The sequence below is a fragment of the Colossoma macropomum genome, unplaced genomic scaffold (assembly GCF_904425465.1).
Source record: "Colossoma macropomum unplaced genomic scaffold, Colossoma_macropomum, whole genome shotgun sequence".
In the NCBI taxonomy this organism is placed as follows: Eukaryota; Metazoa; Chordata; class Actinopteri; order Characiformes; family Serrasalmidae; genus Colossoma; species Colossoma macropomum.
This window is the reverse complement of record NW_023495922.1, coordinates 29,097-38,938: the sequence shown is the minus strand read 5'-3', so window position 1 is coordinate 38,938 and position 9,842 is coordinate 29,097. Positions and strand designations below refer to the sequence as shown.

At 39.1% G+C, this 9,842-nt stretch overlaps 1 pseudogene; it reads right to left on the bottom strand.

The window, feature by feature from the left end:
* Window positions 1-240: 240 nt before the first annotated feature.
* Window positions 241-5,218, bottom strand: LOC118803548 (annotated as a pseudogene).
* Between the last annotated feature and the right edge of the window lie 4,624 nt (window positions 5,219-9,842).

The window sequence follows — 9,842 nt, the reverse complement described above, 5'->3', positions numbered from 1 at the left end:
CATTTGTGTTGGGTGAAATCTGGAGTGTCCTCAAGTTGAGTTAACTCAGAAAGAGCAGTGTAATTAGAAGTTGAGCTGACTTTGATTTTTTACAGTGTACAGTTGACATACAATTGTAAAAAAAACATAAAACCACAGAAGACAAATATGTTTAAAAATAACAATTGGAAAAATGCTCTTGTTCAGCACTATAAGCTTAGTTTAACAGAGGTTTCAACCTTTAAGATGGTACATTGGAACTTAGATGGAAAACTATGTGAGAAAGGTTAAATTTGCACACCAAAGACTGCATTATATTTAATATGTAAAAGTATTTCATGTTGACAAACCCATATAACCCTGTATTATGTAAGACAGCACAAAAAATGGTAAAATTGTAGATCTGTTGATGCTGGGTGTGGAAGAGGAGAACATCTGATTTCAGTCTTCATTTAAGGAAAAGAAGGACAAAAAAGTTTACAAATGTGTTTATATTACGTACGTATTATGTACCAGTAACACTGAAATACAGTAACTAACCTTTATAGGTGGTGCAGATGAAGTTGAGTTTGTGGTCCTCAGGCAGGCTGACCCACTGCTGACCTCCTCTAGACTGCACTGCTCCAGTTCTCTCTACAGGGCTGCAGTCTTCTCCTCCTGTCCCGTTACCTGGAGCCCAGTTCTGGTAGCAGATAGACTCTCCACTCACCCAGAACCAGAAGCTGAGGGTGCAGGTGTGACGCAGACCCAGCCACACATGTTCAGTGGAGGCTTTCTGTGCCACCTCCTTCACCCAGAGCTGGATCTCCTCAGAGTGAACTGAGACCAGATCCACATGATTCACTCTGCAGTATCTCAGAGCTTCTCTCCAGGTCAGATTCTGATTGATCAAGATCAGCTTATCTGGAGACAAAAAGAAAAACGAAAAGAAAAGTTAATGCAGACATTTCAGTGTCTTCTCACAAACCACATTCTGATATAAATCTGGTATTAAATATAAACTATCCAAGATCTTTCTCTTGCTACAACAACAGCAATAATTTAAAAAAGAGGATCAACAAATTTGTTTTGCTTAAGCAGTAAATAAATACATTATTGAAGAAGTGTAATGTAGCTCACTCCTACGGCAGATGAATGGGAACTTTTTTTACAGTTTACAACATGCCAGCGACCCATCACATCTTGTGTAGTCATAGACACAGCAGCACAGTTCTCATTTCCATTATTTGGCTGGTTAGGTGCCCAGTATCGGAATGAGGAGGTACTCTGATCTGACCACTTCCAGGAGTCGTTGAATAGGCCAATCCATAAATACTCATGCTGTGATGCTTGTCCTGCTGTGCAGATGTCCTGGTTCTCAGTCCGGTTCCTCACACTGGCCAGATCTGTGTAATGTTCTCTGCAGTAGCTCTGAGCTTTATGCCAGGTCATCTCCTTATCACTTAGTATGTATCTTTCAGTGTTTTTCTTCTTTTCTAAGACACATTTAATTTACCTTATTAAAAACCTGATTACATAATACTCAGTATGTAAATTATGTCTTCATAAATCGCTAAATAATATTTGCCACAAGAGCAAAAGAATGAAAATGATTCACATCTATCAGCCAGTTAGAATTCAGTGTTTTATAAGGTAATAATGTCACTCATCATGTATCTGTATGTACTTACCATCATAACACATAAATGTGTGTGCGCTATCACAGCCATCATCAACCCAGGTTCCATCAATGTTCTTCATTGCAACACAGAACTCTTTGTCCCCTCTATTGTTTGGTTCTCCTTGGCTCCAGTTTCGGTAAGTGTCTCCCTCACTGTAGAAGTTTCCCGCTGCCAGAGACCACTGCCATTTCCAGGTGTCCCCCTTTTCCAGACCAATCCAAACAAGGCTTCTAGCTTTGTCTTTAGGAGTAGCATTCAAATTCTCCATCTCCTCCATGTTGTTGATGGTGGCCAGTTCAGTGTTCATCTGTCTGCAGTAGCTCTGAGCTTCAGTCCAGGATTTCTCCTCATTCACAAAGTGATATTGATAAGAAACTGACGAAGAAACACCACAGACAGCTGTGAAAAACAAACGAAACTTATTATAATTAGTGTTAAACTGCAGCAGAACAGAAATACAATTGATTTAAAACACTTCTGTGCAGCCTGCAGTGCATCCAGATCATTCCAGAAGCTCATGACACAAATGTTTCTTACAGTGTTTTCACCTATAGTTCATTTTAAAAGAACCAAACCAAGTTCTGTTAAAGTGAACCTGGAAGGGAACCAACTGCAAATGGCCTCAGTTCTTTTTGTGCTCATGTTGTAAGTAAACTATAAAGAGGTCACGGTTTTCTTTCTGGTCCTTTGAGATCTCAGACCACTTCTTGTTCAGACCACCACTCCATTAGAACTCGGACCCCTTTCACAGCACTCATGGTGTGTACAGCACTCGCTATCAGGTGACGAGAAGAACCACCAGACCCGCCTGCTGCTCTCCTATTGGCCATGCTGAAACGATTGGCCGAAGTGCATTGCGCAAAATTAGAAAAATGGTCCTGCGGGTCTGCCGCGGTGGGCTCCATTTCAGCTGTGCTCCTCACTGAGCTCCACCCAGCGAATTTTCATTCATTCAGCGTTCAGTGTGAAAGCAACTGCAAATTGAGACTTTATCCTGAGTAGAACCCTATAAATGATCCCAGTGTTCAGACTTTATCCTGAGTAGAACCTTATAAATGATCCTTGGTCTGTTTTACCTGCTGAAGTGCTGAAGACTCACTGAGCCTCGAGGTCTTCACCATAAAGCAAAGCTAAAGCGGACTGGGGCTGTTTTGTTTTCACAACGCACACATTAATCGAACCACAAAACGAACTACAAACGGACCAAACGGACCAAACTGAGACCACCTCGAGAAAAAACAGTAGGTCAGTTCTAGCCTTCATAACTTCAGAATGGTTTAAGATGGAAAACATGATCTACATATCAGGACATTCAACATTCAACCCGTCCATAACTAGCAAGCATGATGTCATCGAGGTGTGATGTCAGCATCAGTGAGTAATTCGACTCAGAAAATCACCTAAAATCCTAATATTATTGCTCTGTTGTTTGGCCTTCAGTTTCCAACAAAGGGTTAAAACAGCGACATGATTCACACATCAGATCACTCATCAGACTCTGCTTCACCATCCAGAGTGATTTCATCCACCTGTGACCACACATCAATCAGAAATCCAGCTCCAAAATCACCCAAACCCCACTCGCTACTGTTTTACTACATCTCTGCTTTTAGCCTTCATATTAGAAACAAAGGGCCTTCAGTTTACATTGATTTTGAGTATTAAAAAATATCTGATATTAAATATGGAACTCAATTTGTAATTAAAAATAAAGGCTGTCTTGCTGTGTATCAGAGTTTGAATACAAGAGGAAAGAAAATCAATAAAAAAAGTCCATCTTATGCTAATTGTTTATTTTCACTCTAATAACCAACAGAATGAATCACCATCAAAAGTATTGCACCTTCAACACAGACACTCCAGACTAACAATTCCTGAAAGGATAATTACAACTGCACTTGTTTTCAAGATCTCTTTAATAAAAATACAAAATTTAGCAGTTAAATTTAAGATCAGAAATGACCCAAATTCATAAAAAGATACAAAATTTTGGTCAGCATTTACATCAAACAATGGCATATCTGAGTAGCCCAGGTTCTCCTGTGTCACGCATCTGTCAAGCTCCAAGACGAACCCAGACTACATCTCCCAGAATCTTCTGGGAGATCACATGACTCCTGACCTCTCCGTACGCACCAATCAGCGCTCTAGATCTCCTGAATACTGATTCTCTTCACCTGTGTCTCATGTCACATGATCTTCTTAGTTTAGTTTATAAGCCCGGGCTTTAGCCATAGCTAATTGCGAGGTATTGTATCTTTTGTGATCTACTGAGTGTTCCACTATTTGCCTGTATACTGTTTATGACCATTGCTTTCCGTTTTTTGACTCTGCCTTTTGCCTTTCCCCTTTGGACTGTTTGCCTTTCTGGTTTGACTCCTGTTTTTGACCTTTTTGCCTGTTTTCCTTGACACTGCCATTTTGCTTAACCCTCTTGGATTGTTTGCCCTTGGTGATGATCATCTGTTTGAATTTACTGCTCATTTTGGAATTGACCCCTGCCTGTTTTGTGACTACGAACTTGGATTCTGATTCTAACAGTAAACCGCAAGCGTCTGACTCTTGTTGGCTCGTTACATCCTGAATATAACAACATATGGCATGTTAGACTGACACACGTAGATACTTTATAATTGCCAAAAAATACCAAAAACAATCCCCAAAACTTTAGGTTTCTAAGGGTTAACAGTCTGAAAGTGTTACAACTAAGCCTGCTACAGTGAACAAAGAGTCACCATATATAGTTCCCTCCACAAACACTGAGCAAAACAGGCTGTTCTTTATTGTTTATCCATTTAATCTATCATTCAATATATTAACAAAAGTCTAAATCTCAACATATAAACATTTTTTTTCAAATCTTTGTAAGATTTAACTGAAATGTATTTCTATTCATATTTCATGTGATAAAGTTAAACTGAGCAATTAGAAACTTCAGTCAATACGTTTCTCTACAATTAACCATTTTACATCAAACCACTCTAGATATCTTTGTTTCTCAACAATTGAATTGTGTAGAAAAGTTAGGAATGGATCTCTGAGCCGACTCGCCTCTCGTGACCACTGAAGGGGTTAAACACAAAGGACACAAACAATAAAGTGCATAAACCCACTTGCCTGATAAAAGTTGCATGACAGATACCAATTTCTGATTCATATCTGACAGAAAAAAAGAGAATTTGTTTAAATATTGGCCGATCATATTTAAGAAAGCAGTAATAGTTTATTTGGGTGGTCCACTACTGGTTTGTGAATTCTCAGAATTCAACTAAATATTTATTACATGCACCTGAATTTGAAGTTGAGTGTGACATTAAATTAAATCTATATTTACCCTTAAACTTGACACTCAATGCAAAAACAACCCATACTCCTAAATCTGACCCTAACCATAATGGGGTTGATAATCAATTGAGTACCACCAGAAAGTGTCTGTAGATCATCTATAGGGGACCATCCAAATAAAGCGTGACCAAGAAAGTCGTTGTAATTAAAGGTTTTCTACCTTGGATAAATGTTGAGTTAGTGGACGTCAATCCTTCCAGAGTGTTTGTTGTTCCAGTTCTTTTTTTTTCTTTATGTCTGTTCTCACTCCTCACTGCCTCTCCTCACCTTTAGTTTCTTGCATCGCTCTGTCCTCTCTTCATATCTCTGTTCTCGGCAATCCCTCCTATCTCTGTCATTTCCAATAAAGTGATGTCATCTGCAGTTTCGGTACTGTGGAAGTCATAAAAAAAAATTTGCATGAGTTTCCATCAACGCATGGTGAATGACACTGTTCTGTTTTTAAAAATTCTGGAAATTTTCATTGGTTTTCTATCCTGACCTTGTCAGTTATTAGTGTTATGGAGTCTAACTAAGGCGTGTTATTTTAATTTCTTTTAATCCAGCCATACGTCAAGATGAACAGGAGCAATGCTACAAGTTGTTTGACTGTTTCCACACAAAGCTGTGAGCGAGTCTAGTTTATTGCAAGTGCACATATTTTGCATGCGTTTACAAGCCCAGGTGAGTAGAGACAAAGATGTTCTTATGGGGACATTTGCAACACAGCCTGCTTCTGCTGCTATAAAATTAAATGAGGTCAATGGTGAAATGGCTCATTTCATCTGCAACCAAATAACCTTCTGATCACCTTTTTCACACTGCTCTTTTTATGCCAAACCTGGAGTATGAAGACCTACTGTTTTTCAAACCTAACTGTGTAATAAGTGGAGATTTTCTTACTCATTTAACATCTGCTTACAAGCACTGGCATCAGGCACCAGAGCAATATTGCAGAAACTGAGTGTGGGCCATGTGCATGGAAAAGCATTTGAATGCGGGCTGCCCAAATTGTGGAAGGATCAGGTGGAAAATTGGTGGAGATATTAGATATGTGGCTGATTTGCATGTTCCGTTTGATTTCCTAACATTTGAGTATGTATCAGTAGCAGTTTTGCATAGATATTACTCTGACTTTTTTCTTTTGCCAGGACCAATATCCCTTGGCCACACCACCACCTCCCTCTACGGCGACCAATACTACAGGGCAGATTCACTCGAACGAGGCCCCGAATATTCTGCTGTAACTCCCGTTGTGATGAAGCAATCTGAACCAAAAAAATACGCTACATATCTTGACGTATGTGTAATCGACTGCATTACATGCGATGCTGGAAGTGATCTCTGTTTTCTCTCAGACACATGAAGGGCTACGGGGGTCTGCACCCGGAAGGTTAAGCGTCACGACGGCTGTCAGGCGCCTAACTCATCACTCCGATGCAGGGACATCCTGGCTTGTTCAAAGTTCCATATACTGAGGAGCACATTGCACATTGTTTCATTCAGATTGCTTTGTTCTAGCAAGAGTTATTGAAGAATATTCCAGGCGTCTTTTGAGTGAATCTCCCTGTACTTTTCCTCCCTATGTTTCTCTTCTTCAAAGCTAAGTATGGTGTGATATACCACAGGCAGTGACGTAGCTGTGTGCCCCACCCACCCATAGACCACCACCCCAACTGCCACCAAAACAGATGAAGAAATAACAATAGAAGGACCCGTTTAGAAGGTTTATAGAACCCTTTTCAAAAAGGGTTTTATATAGCAGCCAAAAGAGTACAGCACATTCTTAAGAACCCTTTCATGATGCAAAGAACCCTTTAATCGTGTAGAGGGTTCTTTGAGTGTTTATGGTTCTTTATAGAACCATCTTCCTTACTAAAGTACCCTTGAAGAACCATTGTTAAGAGTGTACATAAAAGAATAAATATCCTGAAGACATTGTATGCTAGAGACGTATTTTGCTCAGAAGGGTAGAATTATTCCATCGACAAGTCAGGAACACAGCCTCTGAATTGTCGACAGACCCAATCCAAGGCATCAGTTGATGGTTATCAGCCCTGCTAACAACAACAACAACAACAACAACAACAACAACAACAACAACAACAACTCTTTTCAACTCGGAAAAAAGGGACAAATAATCACAGAAGACATTCAGAGTTGGGTTTGTCATTATGGATTTATATTAGAAAGTCAAAAAAGTGCACTTCAAGGCTGGATGACAAAGCTTCTGAAAGGGATACGATCACAACTGGTCCAGCAAAACCCACGAGTCTTGGTCCACTTCCAACCAAAGCCTGTTCATTTCACTATTGGTGGGAAAGCGAGGAAAATGGAAATGGAAAGGGAAGCGATCAAATAAGGGAATTCGTCAATAGAGCTGGCTTTCCTCTTCTTCCAGCAACACCTCGGCATTGTATACTGTCAATATAATTTGCCTGTTTTTAAGCTTTACAGACTCTCATTGCTCTCATATCATACCTGCTGCTCGAGCTGCAGCTTCTGTCTTGTCAATTATAGTTGATTTGGAGTGATTTCTTTTGTTAGTATGTCTATATGTTGGGATTACATACATAAAAGAATTATTAAACAAGTTGTTTGTCTTTATACAGAAGGATCTATCAGTGGCACATGAGTTTATGGCCAGTGCACAGTGTATGTTTTGCATGTGTTTACATGCCTAGGAGCTATAAGACATATTTGTTCATATGGATGTATCAGTAACATGGCAACATGTGTACTCATTTTGCATGTGTTTACATGCTCAGGGCCGTAGAGACAAAGGTGTTTTCATGGCATCATTTGAAAAAAGTTGAGGTAAGTTTACTACCTCCAACAGAATATCAATGTTCGAATGAGGCAGACGGCAAAACAGGTAAACTTTAGTGAGAATTACAATAATACAGCCTTGAAATATGACATCCACCACCATACCTCACAGGCCTGGATTGTTGGGTGCTTTTGTAGATCTCCATTCCTTTCATACAGTGCCCTACAAAGTATTTGCCCCATTCTTATTTGGTTTTATAGATTTGTTACATTAAATGGTTTAAGATCTTCATGTAAAATGTGTTTTAAGATAACAAGAGGAAACAGTTTTTAAAATGATCATTTCATCTCTACTGTACTATCTTTTCATCGTGGCATAATGTGCTGCTTGTTAAGAGATTTTAACCTACTTTGTATTGCTGGAAATGTTCTATTTAAGTAAAGTGCATATTTAATAGGGATGGCAGTGATTGTGAATGAGTGTCTCTAATTTAATTGGTCCCAGTTATCCATGATATTAGCTATTTTAACAAGGTTCCTAGGTCTAATTCAGGCCCACAACATCCTAGATCCTTAATCCTGTTTATAACTCTCTTTCTTGGATGTTTACTGCCAAAAAATGCTGTATTTATTATCTCACCTGACCTGTGACTCCAAAAAAGTTACTTCATGTGTTTATGTTTGTGTTTAGATAAAAGAAAAGGCTTTCTTGTGATATGCCTTCTAAATAGTTTGTCGGTAAGGATGTGGCATTTAATTGTATTTAATGGTACCTTCGGCCAGTCTCCAACCATGATCCATGGACACATTTTAACAAGCGAAACATGCATCCTCCTTCAGGTAGATTTACTACAGTTCCAGCTGTTCTAAACTTCTGAATTGATATAGACTTTTTCAGGCTCTAATACTGGGTTGATGAATTAAACACTTGCGGGTAAAAGATAAACAGTAAGGTTTATTAAAAGGAGAATGAACTGCAGTATTAGGGTTAACACCAGACCAGGTCAGCATCCAGAATAACCCACCACAATACACAGGCGAAGTCAGATAAACAAGCGAGGGTCATAACTAAAAAGCAAACATACAAGTAGACTAAGCCAAAAAGACAAACCCAAGAGGCTTTTATACATGGAAACACAGGTGATGGTGATCAATATTCAGGTGACTGGGATCTGCTGGGGGCCTTGTGATTGGCTGATGGAGTCACATGACTGACAGAAGGATTCTGGGAAGTGGAGTCCATAACAGAATGAGAGTCCGAATGAGAACCGGGAGGTGTGACACAGGCTCGTAGCTTTTTTTTTAATTTTACCGTTGTTTGATTAATGAAAGTGAAAGCACTTTTGTCTCATTTCATTAGTGGATTCTCTAATCTTCCGCATGCTGATGGACTACTAAGGGAACTTAGGAAAAGGAAGAAAAAAAGATGGAAAAGAAAGATGTGGATGACCAATTAGGAGTGTCAGTGGGGGTAAAAGAAAAAGTATGTGAAATTTATGCATCAGTTATACTTTCAAGGGGTGACTTTAATAGGGATGCATGTATTTATCGTTTTTATTTTGTAAAAAAGGCTTTAGATTCTTTAAACCACATTTTTTTTTTTTCGAACCATACACATGGAGGTATTAGTGACATTTGAGTTTATGCCCAGTGGGCAGTACAGGTTTTGCATGTATTTACATGCCTACTAGCTATAAGACATGTTTGTCTTTTAGCTTATGGATGTATCAGTGGTATGACAGCATATGTACTCATTTTGCATGTGTTTACATGTTCAGGCCAGGGGAGACAAAGACATTATCATGGCATCATTTGCAAAAAAGCTAAGACATGCTCCCTTCTTCCAACAGAATATTTTTGGGCTGCGGTTAAAGGCAAAACAGGTCAACTGTAGTTAGAGTTACAACAAGACAGCCTTGAAATATGATATCGACCACCACACTTCACAGTGGTCAAAAAGATTTTTGTTTTCATTTCAGTGTTCTTTGACAATAGGTATATGCTTATTATCCCTGTCTTGTGCAATCCAGTGATCTCAGATCAGAACATTAAATTCAGTAATTTTATGGTCTCCTGATTGGTGTCAATGCTGTTTGTCCAGTTGGTCAG